This window comes from Zea mays, chromosome 2, assembly GCF_902167145.1.
Source record: "Zea mays cultivar B73 chromosome 2, Zm-B73-REFERENCE-NAM-5.0, whole genome shotgun sequence".
In the NCBI taxonomy this organism is placed as follows: domain Eukaryota; kingdom Viridiplantae; phylum Streptophyta; class Magnoliopsida; order Poales; family Poaceae; genus Zea; species Zea mays.
In genome coordinates this window covers 224,753,768-224,772,644 of record NC_050097.1, presented here as the reverse complement: position 1 = coordinate 224,772,644, position 18,877 = coordinate 224,753,768, and the positions used below count along the sequence as shown (strand labels likewise).

General features: G+C 43.5%; 1 pseudogene; it reads right to left on the bottom strand.

Annotated features, from left to right (window-relative positions):
* Nucleotides 1-6,777: 6,777 nt before the first annotated feature.
* LOC103649352 (pectinesterase-like) lies at nt 6,778-18,644 on the bottom strand (annotated as a pseudogene).
* Nucleotides 18,645-18,877: the final 233 nt, after the last annotated feature.

Below are 18,877 nucleotides of genomic sequence, written 5' to 3'. Positions count from 1 at the left end.
ACATCTTCTTCTCCCCTGTCATGTGGTTTGTGCACCCGCTGTCGAGTATCCAACTTGAGCCCCCGGATGCATAAACCTACAAAACAATTTTAGTTCTTGACTTTAGGTACCCAAACTGTTTTGGGTCCTTTAGCATTAGACACAAGAACTTTGGGTACCCAAACACAAGTCTTGGAGCCCTTGTGTTTGCCCCCAACAAACTTGGCAACTACCTTGCCGGATTTGTTAGTAAGCACATATGATGCATCAAAAGTTTTGAATGAAATAGCATGATCATTTGATGCAATAGGAGTTTTCTTTCTAGGCAACTTGGCACGGGTTGGTTGCCTAGAACTAGATGTCTCACCCTTATACATAAAAGCATGATTAGGGCCAGAGTGAGACTTCCTAGAGTGAATTCTCCTAATTTTGCTCTCGGGATAACCGGCAGGGTACAAGATGTAACCCTCGTTATCCTGAGGCATGGGAGCCTTGCCCTTAACAAAATTTGACAATCTTTTAGGAGGGGCACTAATTTTGACATTGTCTCCCCTTTGGTAGCCAATGCCATCCTTAATGCCAGGGCGTCTCCCATTATAGAGCATACTTCTAGCAAATTTAAATTTTTCATTTTCTAAGTTATGCTCGGCAATTTTAGCATCTAATATTGCTATATGATCATTTTGTTGTTTAATCAAGGTCAAGTGATCATGAATAGCATTAATATCAACATCTCTACATCTAGTACAAATGGAAATATGCATGAATTAAGTTCAACGATCTTAGCACGCAAGATATCATTATTATCTCTAAGATCGGAAATTGTAACATTGCAAACATCAAAATCTTTAGCCTTAGCAATCAAATTTTTATTTTCTATTCTAAGGCTAGCAAGAGAATCATTCAATTCCTTAATCTTAGCAAGCAAGTCATCATTATCATTTCTAAGATTGGGAATTAAGCATCACAAACATGAGAATCAACCTTAGCAATTAATCTAGCATTCTCATTTCTAAGGTTGTCTATAGTCTCATGGCAAGTGCTTAGCTCACTAGACAATTCTTCACATTTTTCAACTTGTAGAGCATAAGCATTTTTTACCTTAACATGCTTTTTGTTTTCCTTAATAAGGAAGTCCTCTTGAGAGTCCAAGAGATCATCCTTCTCATGAATAGCACTAATCAATTCATTTAATTTTTCCTTTTGTTGCATGTTTAGGTCGGCAAAAAGGGTCGCAAATTATTTTCCTCATCACTAGCATTATCATCACTAGAGGATTCATATTTAGTGGAGGATTTAGATTTAACCTTCTTCCTTTTGCCGTCCTTTGCCATGAGGCACTTGTGGCCGACGTTGGGGAAGAGGAGTCCCTTGGTGACGGCGATGTTGGCGGCGTCCTCGTCGGAGGAGGAGTCGGTGGAGCTCTCGTCGGAATCCCACTCCCGGCACACGTGGGCATCGCCGCCCCTCTTCTTGTGGTACCTCTTCTTTTCTTTCCTCTTTCCTTTCTTGTCGTTATCCCTGTCACTGTCACTTGATAATGGACATTTAGCGATAAAGTGACCGGGCTTACCACACTTGTAGCAAACCTTCTTGGAACGGGATTTGTAATCCTTCCCCTTCCGTTGCTTGAGGATTTGGCGAAAGCTTTTAATGATTAAAGCCATCTCCTCATTGTCGAGCTTGGAGGCGTCAATTGGTTGTCTACTCGGTGTAGACTCCTCCTTCTTCTCCTCCGTCGCCTTAAATGCCACCGGTTGTGCTTCGGACGTGGAGGTTTCATCAAGCTCGTTGATCTTCTTGGAGCCCTTGATCATACATTCAAAGCTCACAAAATTCCCGATAACTTCCTCAGGGGTCATTTGAGTATATCTAGGATTACCACGAATTAATTGAACTTGAGTGGGGTTAAGGAAAATGAGTGATCTAAGAATAACCTTAACCACTTCGTGGTCATCCCACTTTTTGCTCCCGAGGTTGCGCACTTGTTTCACCAAAGTTTTGAGCCGATTGTACATGTCTTGTGGCTCTTCCCCTTGGCGAAGTCGAAAGTGACCGAGCTCCCCCTCGATCGTTTCCCGCTTGGTGATCTTTGTTAGTTCATCACCCTCGTGCGCGGTCTTGAGGAGGTCCCAAATTTCCTTTGCATTCTTCAACCCTTGCACCTTGTTGTATTCATCTCTATTTAGAGAGGCCAAGAGTATGGTTGTTGCTTGGGAGTTGAAGTGCTCGATTTGGGTCACCTCGTCCTCATCATAATCCTCATCCCCTACGGATGATACCTGTGCTCCAAACTCAACAACATTCCATATACTTTTGTGGAGTGAGGTTAGATGAAATTTCATTAAATCACTCCACCTAGCATAATCTTCACCGTCAAAGGTTGGCGGTTTGCCTAATGGAACGGAAAGTAATGGAGTATGTCTAGATGTACGAGAATAGTGTAAGGGGATCTTACTAAACTTCTTACGCTCTTGGCGTTTAGAAGTTACGGAGGGCGCATCGGAGTCGGAGGTTGATGTTGATGAAGTGTCGGTCTCGTAGTAGACCACTTTCCTCATCCTCTTGTGCTTGTCGCCTTTCCGATGCGATTTGTGAGAAGAAGATTTTTCCTTCTTCTCTTTGTGGTGAGAAGAGGAAGATCTTTTCTCCTTCCGTTTGGAGGAGTTCTTCTTCTTCTCCTTCCTCTTGGTGCGGGACTCTTCCGATGAAGTGCTCCCGTGGCTTGTAGTGGGCTTTTCGCCGGTCTCCATCTCCTTCTTGGCGTGATCTCCCGACATCACTTCGAGCGGTTAGGCTCTAATGAAGCACCGGGCTTTGATACTAATTGATAGTCGCCTAGAGGGGGGGGTGAATAGGGCGAAACTGAAATTCACAAAAATAATCAAAACTACAAGCCGGGTTAGCGTTAGAAATATAATCGAGTCCACGAGAGAGGGCGGAAAAACAAATCGCAAGCGAATAATGAAGTGAGACACGCGGATTTGTTTTACCGAGGTTCGGTTTTCTCAAACCTACTCCCCGTTGAGGAGGCCACAAAGGCCGGGTCTCTTTCAACCCTTCCCTCTCTCAAACGGTCCCTTGGACCGAGTGAGCTTCTCTTCTCAAATCACTTGGGAATCAAACTTCCCTCAAGGACCACCACACGATTGGTGCCTCTTGCCTCAATTACAAGTGAGTGTTTGATCACAAGAAAGAATGCGAAAGAAAAGAAGCGATCCAAGCGCAAGAGCTCAAATGAACACTACAAATCACTCTCTCTAGTCACTAGGGCTTTGTGTGGAGTTGGGAGAGGATTTGATCTCTTTTTGGTGTGCTTTGCAATGAATGCTAGCTCTTGTATAGTGGTTGGAAGCTGGGAAACTTGGATGCAATGAATGGTGGGGTGGTTGGGGTATTTATAGCCCCAACCACCAAAAGTGGTCGTTGGGAGGCTGTCTGTTCGATGGCGCACCGGACAGTCCGGTGCCCCCGCCACGTCATCAGTGCCGTTGGAAATTGACCGTTGGAGTTCTGACTTCGGGCCCGCCTTGATGTCCGGTGGCGCACCGGACATGCACTGTTCACTGTCCGGTGCGCCGGCATGGGCGACTCTGACTTCTGCGCGCGCTGCGCGCGCATTAAATGCCGTCGCAGGTAGCCGTTGGCGCGAAGTAGCCGTTGCTCCGAGGATGCACCGGACAGTCCGGTGTACACCGGACAGTCCGGTGAATTTTAGCGGAGCATCTGAAGTGAAAACCCGAGGCTGGCGAGTTCCGGAGGCCGCCCTTCCTTGGAGCACCGGACATGTCCGGTGTACACCGGACAGTCTGGTGAATTATAGCGGAGTTGCCTCTGGAAATTCCCGAAGGTGGCGAGTTTGTGTTGAAGTCCTCTGGTGCACCGGACATGTCCGGTGGTGCACCGGACACTGTCCGGTGTACACCGGACAGTCCGGTGCCTCCAGACCAGAGGTGCCTTCGGTTGCCTTTAGCTCTCTATTTGAACCCAACTTTGGTCCTTTTAATTGGCTTGATGTGAACCTTTGACACCTGTATAACTTATTAACTAGAGCAAACTAGTTAGTCCAAAGATTTGTGTTGGGCAATTCAACCACCAAAATTATATAGGAACTAGGTGTAAGCCTAATTCCCTTTCAATTTTTTCTCTAACTTTAATGAGAGTGGAGCACTATCTTTGTTGGCTATCTATTTGGGTCATATGGTTCCTGCTTGTGACTTCTATATTGTTGGAATTATATAGGTCTTGGCATATATTACTCCTAATAATTGATAGAATAAATCTTAAAAAGGTGCACTCATATATGATTTAATGGTGAAAAGTTAGGTTCTATGTTAGAAACTCATGTATGATTTAATGGCAAAAAGTTTAGTCCTATATTATAACCATATTAGAAGTTAAGCATATCCCACATCCTACACCTATACAATAGAGTCTATATACGGTTTAGACAAGAGAGTCACCAGTGTTGCATGACCTTTAGAGCCTCTATCCCTGACCTCGTTGTGGGGAAAGTAGTGTCTTCGAAAGCTCGCTCTGTTGAAGAACCTACATGGGTTGGAGCGAACCAGATTTTTGGACAGCATTCATGTGATTGCTTGTTGATCTAATCTACAATGTTCTACCAACTTCATCGACTCCACGACCTCTTCATCAATCATGCTAGAACAAATTCCGTTGTAAGTAACAATAAGGTCCTTTCTAGCTTTATATCTAATAAGCTATATGAACATGATAATTTGCGCTATGTGTGACATATTCCTAGTTCATTTAGTAGTTGCTCTATGAATTAATTTTAAAGTGTATGATCATCTAACAATCCAAAAACCTGATTAACACTTTAAGATAGATGATAGCTTTGGTGATGCGCTGGAATGCAAGAAGTTCATTGATCGAACTTTAAGAGATGACCCATAAAAGTTGATTTGTGGCTCGCTATTATGAACCTATGTTAGACCATGAAGCCTTATGAAGGTCCTTTAAGTATTGAAAAATAGGTAAAGCTCGATAAGGACGATATGATAGCATTAGATTGCATCTCAAGTGTTGTCTAAGAAATTATGTGATGTGTACATGCACATGAAAGTGCTAGAGAACATTGAGAGGCTATCGACCATAAGTTTGGTGTTTGTGATGTTGGACATGAGTTATATGTCATTAAGCGTTATCATGGCTATGAGATGGCTAATAGCTACGATGTGATTGATCAAGCCCATGAGATACAACTCATTGTTGTAGAGCTCCATTAACTTGCACTCATGTTGCTAGATCAATTCATGGGAGGGGCATTATTGCCAGGTTATCTTATCTTGGAGGGATTTTGCCACCACTATATATGGAAGATTTGCTAGCCTCGGTCGATGTAGAAGAGAAAACTCGAGCAAAAGATGGTGCAACCAACGCGCGTGGGGCATAATCTAGTGCTAATATCATGTTGGAAGCTAGAAAGAATAAAGAGGAGAACAAGGTTGTTCAGACCACCAACTTCAAGAAGATATATCTCTATTTTATTCTTATTAAGTCACTCGAGGTGTCGTCGTCTTGATGAGTATTGGTCGCTTGCTTCTATTCATTGTGTTGGTATGATGATCTGGAGTTTACTTCAAAAAGGATCGTGTGGCTATAGAATGTGCAGCGTGAACCAAAGATAAATAAAAACCTGATTAGCAGTTCCTTACAATGTCATGATTGATTTAAATTGGTGTTTGAGTCTAATAAATTAGCCATGTTCATATTTGGACGTTTTATTAGTAAAATCTATGATAACAAAGGTTAGATTCATTTGTCTCTTTCAGATTTTAGTAACTCTATCATGAACAATGTTAATTATTTGAGTAACAGCGACAAGGTCAATGTGTGGCTTTCATGCTTGTGTCATCTTAGTTTTCGAAGCACCTCATAGCTATGTACTTAAACTTAATTTCTGTGTTACCTATAGTCAAAGGTTCGAAGTATCAAGTTTGTTTGCAAGCTAAGCAACAAGCGTCGGGGATAAGATCCCTGGACCCCTAGGGGACCACAAGTCAGAGGAAGGACGGAGGAAGAGTTTGCCCCGGAAGGACCCGCCCTCGAGTAACCCTGAGGCACCGAGCCCGTGGTCGGGTGAGGTGGAGCTAGAAGGGGGTCGAGCAAACCGAGAGGAAGCCACTCGAGTGGATTTCACACCAGGCCCGGGATTGCCCCATCATAAATGGTTGACCACATAAAGAGTAATGACAAACTACCGACCAAAGGCGACAACTTGGGTCTATCATCATAACTCCTGCGCACGTCAACATAACCGATTCCTACACACATTAGCATAATTGGCTCCACTCCGTAGCCAACCTGTGCAGGCAGACGGGACGAAGGCGCACCCGATCAGAAGATCCACGCGAAGGCCAAGGGAGATGATCACTGTTTGCTACAACGTTTAATGTTCAATGTTGTACATTATTTAATACTATATTGTTGGGGCCACCTGTCAGAACCCAGCACCCCAGTATACTATATTGTTGGGGCCACCTGTCAGAACCTAGCACCCCAGTATGTGCCCCGTTAAAAGGGAGGACACAATGTTAAAAGGACAATGTTAATTCATCAAGACATGTGCAAAGATGATTGAAGTTTGCCACAAAATCGAGAAACTCTAGAGTAATAGCTATCGATTATATAAACACAACTTAAAATATGACAAATCGGTTTACAAAAGGTGTCTATCTCAAAATATGGTAGATTTACATAAAGAAGATGGTGAGTTAAAGTGTTAAACCCAATTGTGGTTGGAGATCCGCGAAGCCAACAGCCAAGGATGGTCGATCAGTGTGTCCTGCCTTGTTGCTCCTGCGGCAGCAATCCCGGGATGAATGGCACCCCGAACTTGGAGATGAACGGCTGGCCCTGGATGAAGGGTCTCGACGGTGAACTCCTTCTGGCCCTCCTCGTAGGTGACGGTCTTGATGCTTCCCCATTTGGCGCGCTTGCTCATGTCGGTGCCAGCGCCGCGGTTGTCCGCCTCCGCGTAGAAGAGCGTCTCGAGCGCGAAGTCGCTGTTCCACTCCAGGCAGCCCTTAGGGTCGATGAAGCCGCCGATGTCGTTCTGGATGTAGAGCGTCCGGGAGTACTCCTTCCAGGGGCGGGCCAGGTACGTGGGGATCTTCCCGCCGGCGTTCGCCTCGAAGTCCGGGTGCGGCTCGATGGTGCAGTTGTGCAGCATGGTGCCGCCCACGGAGCGCTTGTCCAGTCGCCCCTGCGTCGTGAATCGTGATGATGTTGGCCTGGTTCGCCATGGGCTTCTGGGGCTGGATCAGGCAGTTCTGCAGCACCACCTGGGAGTTGCCGAACATGAAGTCGATGGTGCCGGTCACCCAGCAGTCGCGGAAGAACTGCCGCTGCGCATGCGTGTACAACGTGTCCTGGTTAGCGTGGTAATGGATCGCGATCCAAATGCCTTTTCACAATTTACTAGCTCAGTGTTCGTGCGTTACAACGGGATCATATAATAGCTCGATAACTTATATATACAAACTAGGTGTGTACCCGTGCGTTGCAACGGGAGTACGCTAGGATGAGCATCGACACATATCTGATCGGATCTTATATTTTTTTTGGAGGTCTCGAGAAAGTTTGCTCGGAAGCCAAACATATTAAGACGCATGAGTTACCCTTTTGCCCCATCAGCATACTGTTCTGCGCTTGTATGAGTCTTGCTAATTTGCATGCCTCGTGCATAGTCTCTATAATATACAGAATTCGTATGACAAACATTATCAATATCGCACAAACTATTTTAAAGAGAATATAAAATTTTTAATAATAGGCAAATATGTCGATAACCGTACATTAATCTAATCATTTTTAGCGATATTGATAAGTCGTTGTTGTATGTTTGTAGGGATGTCATAGCGGCATGAATTGTCCTCGTAATTTAACAGATCAATTACAAAGTTCCTTCGAAGAATCTTTGCATCCTACACACAAAGACATAAGAGAACAAAACGTCAAATTTATATTATGTAACTGAAATGTATGTTTGAACATGAAACAAACGTACTCCACTCACCCTATCAAATTTCATTCGTCTAGCACTCCCCCACATGATCATAGCTTGTAGAACAAAGTAACTGGTATTAACCCTATAGAATAATGTTTGGCCAACTATATTATATACAATGGTTATCGTAGAAAAAATTTAAACTGTCGAGAACATGGTATTGAGAAAATACCCTTTCAAGTCAATTGGAACACCAGACCAAATTGTATGTTCCTACTTACAAATATCTTCTGCCCATCCAGAACGTTTCTTGTTGTAGGCAATCTTATATTTCTTTGAGGACATGATAATTGCTTCCGCAAACCTCTTGTATGGCATGTGTTTACACAAATCTTGAGTGGGTGTAAAGTCTATAAAAGTTACGTGCTTTTTACCATGATCGATTACAAAAAGTGCGTAGCATCCGTTGAATTTCCATGGCATAAGAACCTACAAAATATCAGTCATTAGGATTGCAACGAAGTGCCTTTTATAAGTACATTCGAAATGAACACATACTTACATATTTACAACCAGTGATATAATAGTTCAATGAAGGCCAACAATCGAGTGTTTTGGCTAACTCTTCTGCTGTAGGATCCTCATGGTACTTTAGAAGTTTACCAAAACCAACCATTCTCTGGATAAATATATATACATGCCCACATGAGGATTATATGTATAGATACTATATATTACTATATTATTGATTGGAAACAAACTTACCCAGAAGCGCATGTCCATATAATGTTTTTTATCCTTTATCATTTCATCTTTCGACATATGTGACTCTTTAATGGCCAACAATCGAACAACCATATCAAAACATTTTAGAGTCATATCTAAATTTACCCTCAATACGTTTTGCAGGTCTTTGACAGATATTTCTATCTTAAAAGGGTTGAAACTTCGCACTCATGTCATCCTATAATGTAGCATGACAAAAGTCTATATCAAAATCTACGTAGCTGCTTTGTTCTAAGCAATGTGCTGTTACAAATTTGATCACATTTTCAGTAACGTTTTGTTGGTTGGAGCTAATGGATGTCTTGATCATACTAAACCATTAACAAAAGTTAGTCAAGCTAAAATATTTTAAAATCCATGCATTCCACAAAGATGATTCACAACGTGGAGCATCAGTGTGGTATGAAGGGATGAGGTAGAGTGCAGCTCAGCTGATGCATTCTCAAGTCAATGCCTAGTTCAAACTTTAAGGCATGCCAAAAAAACGAATAGAGTTTCAAATTTCTCAGTTGGAGCAACAGTGTTGGGAGAAGCGGTGAAGCATAGTCAATACAATAGAATGCCACTATCACATGCAATCAATTTAACTTCAACACTAAAAGAATGGGGTTCTAAAATACCAAAAACTGAACACATCTATACACCAAACCTCAAAAGAATCACCGAATAGCCTGCAACTAAGGAAAGACGGACAAGATAACACTGAAACACAGTTATTTTCCACACTGTCCACACAATCAAAGGAAATGCTTTTGCACAGGGACTTCCAATAGATTTTCCTCAGAAAGAGAGCTTCCTTAACCAGCATCCCCCTCAGGCAACAACAGCAGGGCCCTATTTTCATTAGAGAAAAAGTATGTTTCAGAAGTGTGTGAAGCATATAAAACTGCAACTCAGTAAACTTCATAAATGGAGCTCCCTAGACTGTTGCCTCTTATGACATATATGTAGATGCACAGCATGGATATTCAAAACTTCACAGCCAAATTGACAAACTGTTCTAGTAGCACTCTACATCTGGTTATTGTTTGTTCTCAATATCACAATTTTAATTAACTTATTGATAGCCACTGACCTGGTAATGCTTTCTTGACTGATCGAGAATCAGGACCAGTTCTGCTATATATGTGTGCAAATATGTTGTTCAGCTGATCATAATAAGTAAATATCAACTCATGGAACAAATTATGCTATATCAGCCAGAGTGTAGAAAAGGAAACGATGGTACTTAGCTACCAAAGCTACATCACTCTGCAATCTAAAGCTATTCGACATGTTATGCTATAACATATTTATTACTGAGCAGCAAGCAACAGTCTCAATTATCAGTTATCACTTACTTTGGCTGTTAGATTTGACACAGCCAACTGGAACTTTTCGTGCGGGGCTCCACCATGTCGTCGAAGCACTCGTGGAGCACGTCCAAAGCCGCGCACAGCTGCCCGTGATCTGCGGCGTCCTCCTCCTCATGCTGCCATCTCGTGATTCGTGTGACCGTGGACATGTACCGCCGCCGCCGCAGGGTGCTGAGTGATACGCCCTCTACTGTAGTGGGGATGGATCTTGCCCTGGACGATGCAGCAAGGCCCTGCAGATGCTGAAACACCTCGCCACATTCAGGACTGCAAAGCCACGGCCGCCATTCTTCTTCTGGTCCCTCTGATTCTGATAGTCGGCGGCACCACTCCGCTGCGCTTTCTTCCTCGGAACCTCCTCGTCTCACGCATCCCACATGATCTGTTTATTTATTTATATACGTTAATTAGGAGGTACACTGTACACACACTATTATAGTAGAAGAGAAGAGAAGAATACGACTTACATTATCGCTCGCATTGCTCGCAGTAGATGATTGTCTTGTCCGTGAACCCCTCAGCGGTATCATCATCCAAGTCGCTGCCGCCGCACACGCCGCATCTGCACAACGGGCAGCACCAGTCGCCCTCCGGAGTGGCCTGCAGCCCAACGCAGGCGTGGTGGAACGCCGACGGGCACTTGTCGCAGAGCAGCAGCTCTCCGCCGTCGATGCAGACGGAGCACACTGAGTCGCCCTCCTCCTCGCTGCATTTCTCCTTCACCCTCATCACGCTGCCATTCCTGTTCCTGTTAGCCGCAGCAGCGCCGACGTCGTCGCGCCTCATGAGCTCCACCAAGCACAGCGACAGGGACCTGCCATCCTCGATGAAATACAGAACAAAAAACTAAAGTGTGCTGTTGTGCAATCATATAAATCAAAATTCAATTACAAGTCTGACAAAACATGTAGTGCTCTATCAAAAGATTTCGAGGTCTTTTACTTGGAGAAATTTGATCGTCGGCTTCACAAATAGAGTCGAGCCATGCAAATGAGGGATCAACAGGACACAATGCGCTGATAGCAACAGATAAAGCCTTTAGCCTCTGCTGCAACACGTGAGGAAGATGGTGGCTGTCATCTGCATTAACATATAGAGATTTGGCCTAGCCGATAGATTTGAGCTCTATTCAGTCAAACAAATACAACTTTAGGATGTACTTACTTCAGCATAAAGAGAAAGTGCCTTTTCGTATTGACCATTGATCACATACAATTCAGCTAATGACTACATGGCACATAAGGCAGATATCAACCAAAGAGGGAAAGAATATGAAGTGTAAATATATGTTTTACATTCATTAAATGATGTCCCTCCCCACCTCTTTCAATGAATCAGCCATCGATGAGGAGTTTAGCTGTGGCTCAATGGCAGATATGACCGGTGAGGCTGAGTATAATGTCGGTGGCTTTCCGCTAGCTAGCAGAACACGTGACATGGTCAACCCTCAACATATAATTCATCTGATTATCAGGCTATTCCTATAATAAGGTTGATGTTGTCAACTGCAAAACCTCATAGATTTGTAGAGTCACTAAAGCTTATAATAAAAATATTCTACAAAGGCGAGGTGGACGACTGATCAAGGCAAGGACACCGAGGCAGGGCTGATCTCATTACACTATTATAGACAGCAACAAACTATCAATCTGGTGGGCATATTGCTCCAGGACTGCCATTCTGAAAACCACATGCCTTTGCTAATATTTGTGAGTACCTAATACTTCTGTGAAAACCACAACACTTCATAAATTTCTTGCACTGATATAATTCTCATAGAAATTTTACTCACACAAATGCATGTCATAGGAACTTTAATGATTTCAGCATATATAAGTGTTAGTCGCCCTGTGAGCTAATAATAAATAAAAGAAACGAAGCCCCACAGCTTGGTAACTTGATGATAATTGACTCAACAAGCAAATTGCAAGCCCAAGTTATGCTACTCACAAAATATATCAAGACAGTACAACATATTGGTAACTTGATGGTAATTGACTTAGCTGATGATGCCTTTATTCTGATTTCTCAGCTTATGAAATAATCGTATATATATGCTCCTACTTACTGTAGTAGTAGTACAGGCAAATCATTGGCTGGGTTTGTCAGAGGCACGGTTTGGATTTGCTCAGAAACCATATTCAGTTTTGGTGTAATCAGAAGGGTTGAGCTAAGCCATACCCTTAAGAATAAGGAAAAATGCAAAAACAGACTACCTCTGCACTTTTATATGTAGATTTCTCTGATTCTGGGCTGCCATTAGATGGTGGTTCTTCCCGGTTCCAAGACAAAAGAAGTTCAAGTGATCTTCAGGGCGCATGTCCTTATTGTCCATTGACTTGAACTCATCTGCAATTATCGTATACATCATCTCCATTGTCTGGGCCTGTAACATGAAGGAAATCATGAACATAGTTACTAAATCCAAATTTCTATGGCATTTCGTGATACTCCCTTCCAAAATAAGGTTAAAACTTTATTTTAACCTTTAACGAAGGTAGCATACATATACATTACAAATGTGACAACAAGCCTAAAGCTATTCTGGAAGTGTACAATGTTTGTGCTTTAAGAAGGAACATATTTTGATGAATCACAAGCAAAAATACACACACACACCTCCCCCAGTGTAATACACCTAAGTCTGAACTTATATTGACAGTGTCAAATTTAACATATTGTATCCTCAAAGTTAGAAAGCTATGAAGATACGGTCACATATATAATCAGAAGGGTTAAACTACATCATACCCTTAAGATACCGTCCTAATAGGAGTCCTCATAGCAAATAAATATAAAGAACAAGCATGACAGAAGGCTGCACAGGAGACAAGAAATGGCAATACCAACATCATAATATTCCGTGCTGCCATCTTTGGAATGGACATGCATATATAACTTGTTTATTCTCCGTGCTTACTCAAATAGCACAAAATGACAAAACCGTACATTCTTAGTCTAGATATTGAATTATTGATCACCATGTTTTCATTGCTTACTGCCAAGGTCGTCAACTCGTCATATTTTGCATTCTTTTATTTTTTTATAAGGTGTTAAAACATCATTCTGAAAGAAATATTTTATTGGCTAGATTAACTGTTCTCCAGAGTTTTTGATAAAGCTAACTGGTGTCCTTTTCTTTTGTCTAAAACAATTGTAGAGTGCACTGAGAAGAGGCAGAGAACAAGTGTTGGTATAATATCTACTTATACTGCTCAAGTGATTGCATTGAGAAGCATGACTTTCTATCTGTTAAGAGTAAAATCTATTGATGGATTTCATGGTGGTGAGGAGGACATTATTTTGATTTCAACAGTTTGGTCCAATAAAGATGGGAAAGTAGGCTCTCTGATTCTGAGAGAATCAACGTGGCTTTCACAAGAGCCAAGTATCTTGCCCTAGACTCCCTAGTATACTGAAGTCACATTTAAAACACTCTTCCACTGCATTTTTAGTTCAGTAATTGCTATATTTCTGCCATAATAGTTCAGTAGTGCCTTTGGATTCTTGGAAATGGAACCACTTTACTGGCTAGCAATTCAATATGGGCTGATTTAGTCTGTGTCGTTAACACTATCTCCTTGAATATGACAAGTGAAAGTGTGTTTTTCTTCTTCTAAAAGATAGAATGCAGATGCATTTTAGCCATGAATCAGTTGTTACTTCATTCACTTCTGAATTTACAAAAAAGGGACTGATTAAAACCTCATACTCAACTAAATTTGTTTTGGATTTCACTCTTACTTCAAAGGCTTTATTAGTATATAAAGATCTGGATCATCCTCAAACTCTGCAGAATAATACGGTTGAACGTGTCTGATCTTTAAATCTTAAAATGGGGTTTAGTTCAAAAAATTAGCTGTTGAATGCAATATTAGATAGCATACTGAATGCATGGTACGTAGTATTGAACACTTAACTGAGTACACATATAAAACCAATATCTTTATTTGCTTACCAGGATCATCGATCGAATAATGCACAAACACATTTACACAAAACAAGCCTGATGAATGATTCAGGTTACACTACTACGTACATGTACTGGTTGTAAAGAGAGTTGAGTTGCAGCTGAGGCGGCGGGAGCAGGGGCGCGGCTGCCGAGATCTGGGATTACCTGACTGAGGAGAGGGGAGGAGGTGGCCTCGGATCCGGAGGACGCGGCGGAGGTGGACGGCGAGGTGTCGGGGTCGGGGGAGCCGAGGAGGACGCATGAGAGGGCGAGGAGGGAGAGCAAGAGGCACACCCACCACGGCCGCTGCTGCCACCGGCGCTTGAACGACGGCCGTCGCTGGTCCAGGAACGGCCGCCGCCTCATCGGACCACGCTCTCGCCGGCAGGGCGGGAGGGGATGCGGCGCGGGCAGTGGACTGCACGGTAGGGGCGGAGGAAGCGTGGGGGAGGCGGGGGAGAGCGGGCGTAGCGGGGATTAGCCGCGGGCGGTTGGGGAATCGCGGGCTCGCGGCGGCGGGGGGCGAGGGAATCGCGGGCGCGTTATCCGCGGGCGAGAGGGGATGCGGCGGGGGCAGTCTACAGTTCGCTCTTAATAGTTGTAGAGATGTGTGTTATACTGTTATGAGATGGAGGACGATATCCACGAGCCGTCCGAGATTACGTTAAGAGAAACTCGGGCCTGTGACGCACGAGCACTCACCTAGTAGTGTAGTATATAAGATTTAACAAGACAATTTAAAGGCAAAAATTCAAGAATGATCTTTCATAGACTATTGTAAATTCATGACTAAAAGCTCACTGTAATTGACTTGCTTGAAGAACACAATAATACTACTGTGAATATGTGATACAATTTAATCACAGTAGTAAAATTATATCTGATATTGTATTTGGTAAAAAAATATTTTTTCAGAGTTCAGAGCCAACAACTAAACTCAAGTGTTACAAGGTACAACGAACTTTACTATTCAGATTATTAATATAAAAACTCAAGACATGTGTAATCCTCAAACAATTATAAGTAATGTGTATAGGAATTTTAGACATAATGGTGCCTACCACATGCTTTAGTATTCAGATTATTAACACAAACTCATGACATAATGACCAAAAAATATTAACACACAAACATGGACATAATGTTGTTTAGGAATTTCAGACATATATAGAGGTCAAATAAAGGAATTTCAGACAATGAACAATTATCATCATCAATAAGCTAGAGTTCAAATTTTTAATATATGAACTTGACATATAATAGTGCCTCTAGCAGTGTCGCCATAGTTTAAAAGCAGTAATATGGCATACAGAGGAGAGGAGAGGAGAGGAGAGAAGAGAAGATAAGAGAAGAGAAGAGAAGAGAAGAGAAGAGAGGAAATAAACAATATCTATTGCTTTCCATATAAACTCACAAAGTTATATATATTCCAATCCCATGGAGAGATGAGGGGAGGAGAGCTAAAAAAACCAATCCTATTCTGTTTCTCCTTTCAGGCCTAACCCTATGCAGCAACATATTCGTCCAAGAAACCAACAACCTGTAACATATCCCTTATTATCCTACCCATTACAAACTTGTCATTAAAATTAAATTCAGTACTGACTAATATTATCTCGATCAATCTTTAAGGACATCGAGCTCGATTTTGCTATGCCACAGAGAATGGTGCATGTGGACCCTTCTTCCTTATATGCATTAGGTGGTCTAAAGTTGGCTTTAACCTTTAGCCCACCTTACATTAGAGATTTGGGCATCAAAAGAAAGCTAAAACATTCTAAAGCTTTTAGATCTCTAAGTTTAGAAGAGGGAGGCAAACATGCCCTAGAATATTGGAGATCGCAGCTACTGCTATCACCAAGTAACACACTAAGATATCGAAGACCGCAACTGCTGCTATCACCATTTAAAGTACAGGATTCAGTGGTGGTGCTTTTGCTTCTACCTTAACAACTAAGATCTCAATTCATCTTAATTTGTCCAACCGAACTCTGAATGAAAAAAAGAATCGCATTTTAGGAATGATTGACGAGTTAGCACAATGCAGGTTCAGAACCTTTGGTTATTTCCAAAATAAAGACTTGCATATATGGCTATAACAATTTATACTTTTAAAAATGGATACTTATTGAGACCTGATAACCACATTTAGCTAGCTTAGCAGGAGGGAGCATGCAAACTCATAATGCCTTGTAATTACTGAATACTGATGAACCAGCGGAGCCATACCTCATTGACATCCTCAAGTAGCTCTGACAAACAAATTAGGGGACATGACAGACAAATTAGGGGACACTACCTCTGCGTATCTGCACAAGGGCCCAAGAGAGGTGAGGCCCGGCCATAGGAACGGAGCTCTCAGCTCCCACACCGTGCACCAGTGAATGCGAGCAGCTGGTCTGGCCTTCCAGTAATCCGATCTGCATGCAGTGTGATCCAGGATTCACATGGATAAGGATGAAATCAAGAGAGCACTAGCTAGGATCACACGCCAATAGCACAAGGAAGGAAGGAATGAGCGAGCGAACCTTGAGGAAAACATCGCCGACGGGCTTCTTTGTGTGGCTCTCCATCGTTGGTCGCAACCCCCGCCACCGCCCTCACTCGTCGCACATCGCGCTGTGGTCACGGTCAGGGCTGCCCTTACGTCCGGTCGACCGGTCGAGCATGGGGCGATCAAGCAGGACTCGAGGAGGAGGTAGCGGATTTATAGCGACGGATCGAGGTAGCGGGGCCGAGTGTGGGTTGTTGGCTTGTTGCGCCCATGGGCGTGGCAGGCGGGGGGTGGGGGCGGGCGGAGGGATCATGAGCTAGAGGGGGAGATCGTGGGGGATTCCTTTGCGCGGGTGTCTGGGAGTGAGTGGGTGCTCCTGAGTCGGCTGAGATCGATGATGAACAGGAGAGCACGGGACGGAGACGGCGCTAGCAGGAAGAGCTAGAGGGCGAGGGCTCGTTGGGCAGAGAAAGCAAGGGAGACTGACCCTAAAGCCAAGCTGGGTCAGGGTAAGAAGCGTGCGGCCTCCTGGCAGCTACTTGGGCCGCACCAAAGAAACACAGCCCACGCGACCTATGTCGTCGTCACGGCTTACACATTTTTATGACCATACCGACCAGCCAACATAACTTCTACTGGCTTATAAGCCTTCCTTCTTCAGAGAAAGCAATCGTGGTCAAATGCTCCTGCCAGTGTCAAATTGAGGCAACTTTTTGCGCGAGCAGACGTGGGTCCGGTGTGTGCAAAACTAAGGGTGGCTATCACGTGGGCGCCCATAGTCTGCAATGTGGGCCCAACGTCCGGAGTGTGTGATGGCTTGAACGATAGGAATGGGAATGGGGAATTTTGTCACATGGGACCGGAGTGCCCCAAGTCAGGAGTTGCTCGACGTCCCGCGTCACAGAATGTGATGGTTTGCCGGACAGCAGCGGCGGAGGAGCCATTATTGCTTAGAGTGACACCAGTCATACCTTACTTTTAATAACTCTCATATCTTCTACTATAACAACATAATAAGACGTAGTGTGGTGGATATTGTGTCTCTAATCTAGCAGCAGATCTTGAGTTTGATTCACAATTCTTACTGATTTCATTTTTTACTGCCGGACAGGGATGAGAGCAAAACAGGAAATGAAAAAAGACAGAACGACAGGCTACCCTTACCACCTTAGAGCATCTCCAAGAGACTCTTTATTTTTGACTCTATATTTAACTCTTTATTTGTCTCTCCATATATATTAAACTCTATATATAACATCTAAATTCTAACGGACTCTCCAAAATACAGTTTTGCTTGGCTAGCGAGAGTTGCTAGCCAAATTTGGCTAGTGAGGAGTTAATTTAGAGAGTCAAATAGCTTAGCAAGTTAAATAGCTACTCTGTTGGAGAGCTATTATACTATTAAGTAGCTAAAATTTAGCTTGACAAGCTATTTAGCTAGTCTCTTAGAGATGCTCTTAATAAGTAGTAGAGATTAGGGTCCTAAATTATTTCTAGTTCAAAAATAAATAGAAATAAAGTTTAATTCTAATCTGATTCGCCTTAAGTTTTATAGTGTAAAATTTGAGGCCCATTGTCACCTCTAGTCTCCTGGTAGCCGTCGAAGGTGCACCGGTAGAACACCGTCTGGTCGCTCTGCACGCGCAGCGCCACCACCTGGTGGTTCTCGGGCCCCGCCGTATTATCCACCCGGATGTCCCGCATGAAGAACCCGTTGCTGATCGCCTCCATGGTGGCCGTGTCCTTGGTCGTCAGGTTCATCTTGAAGTTCTTGTTCCCCGTGATAATGGTCTTCTCGCCAACCGTCACGTACTCCTTGTACGTGCCGGCCTTCACGTAGACCACGTACAGGGCCGCGTTCTTGACAGGCACCTTCTCCAGCGCCTCCCTGATCGTCTTCACGTCGCCGCTGCCGTCCGCCGCCACCGTTACGTTGGGCTTGAAGTCAGACGAACCGGCGGGGCTGTCGGCGGCAAGGAGCCGCTGCCTGGCGGGGTCAGCTGGCTCCGGCGTGAGTAGGAGGCGGCGGCCGATGCTGAGCCCTCCCAGCGTGTCGGAGAACTGGCCGTACACGCATGAGCGTTGAGAAATATAAGAAAATTGCATTTTAGAGCTTATTTTAAATCCTATTGCAACGAAGGAACAAAGGTATGACTCTAGTACTTAATCAATTGTTTTAAGTACTAAACTTGTTTGTCTAAGTGCTAGGGACCATATGAAAATAAGCAAAAAAGGAGCAAGAAAGTTTGGTTAAGATCGGCCAAACATGTGCAAGTCTGGGCCGCACCAAACAGTGTCTGGTGTCCAGGTTGAGCAGCCGGCGAACAAGCCACTATCAA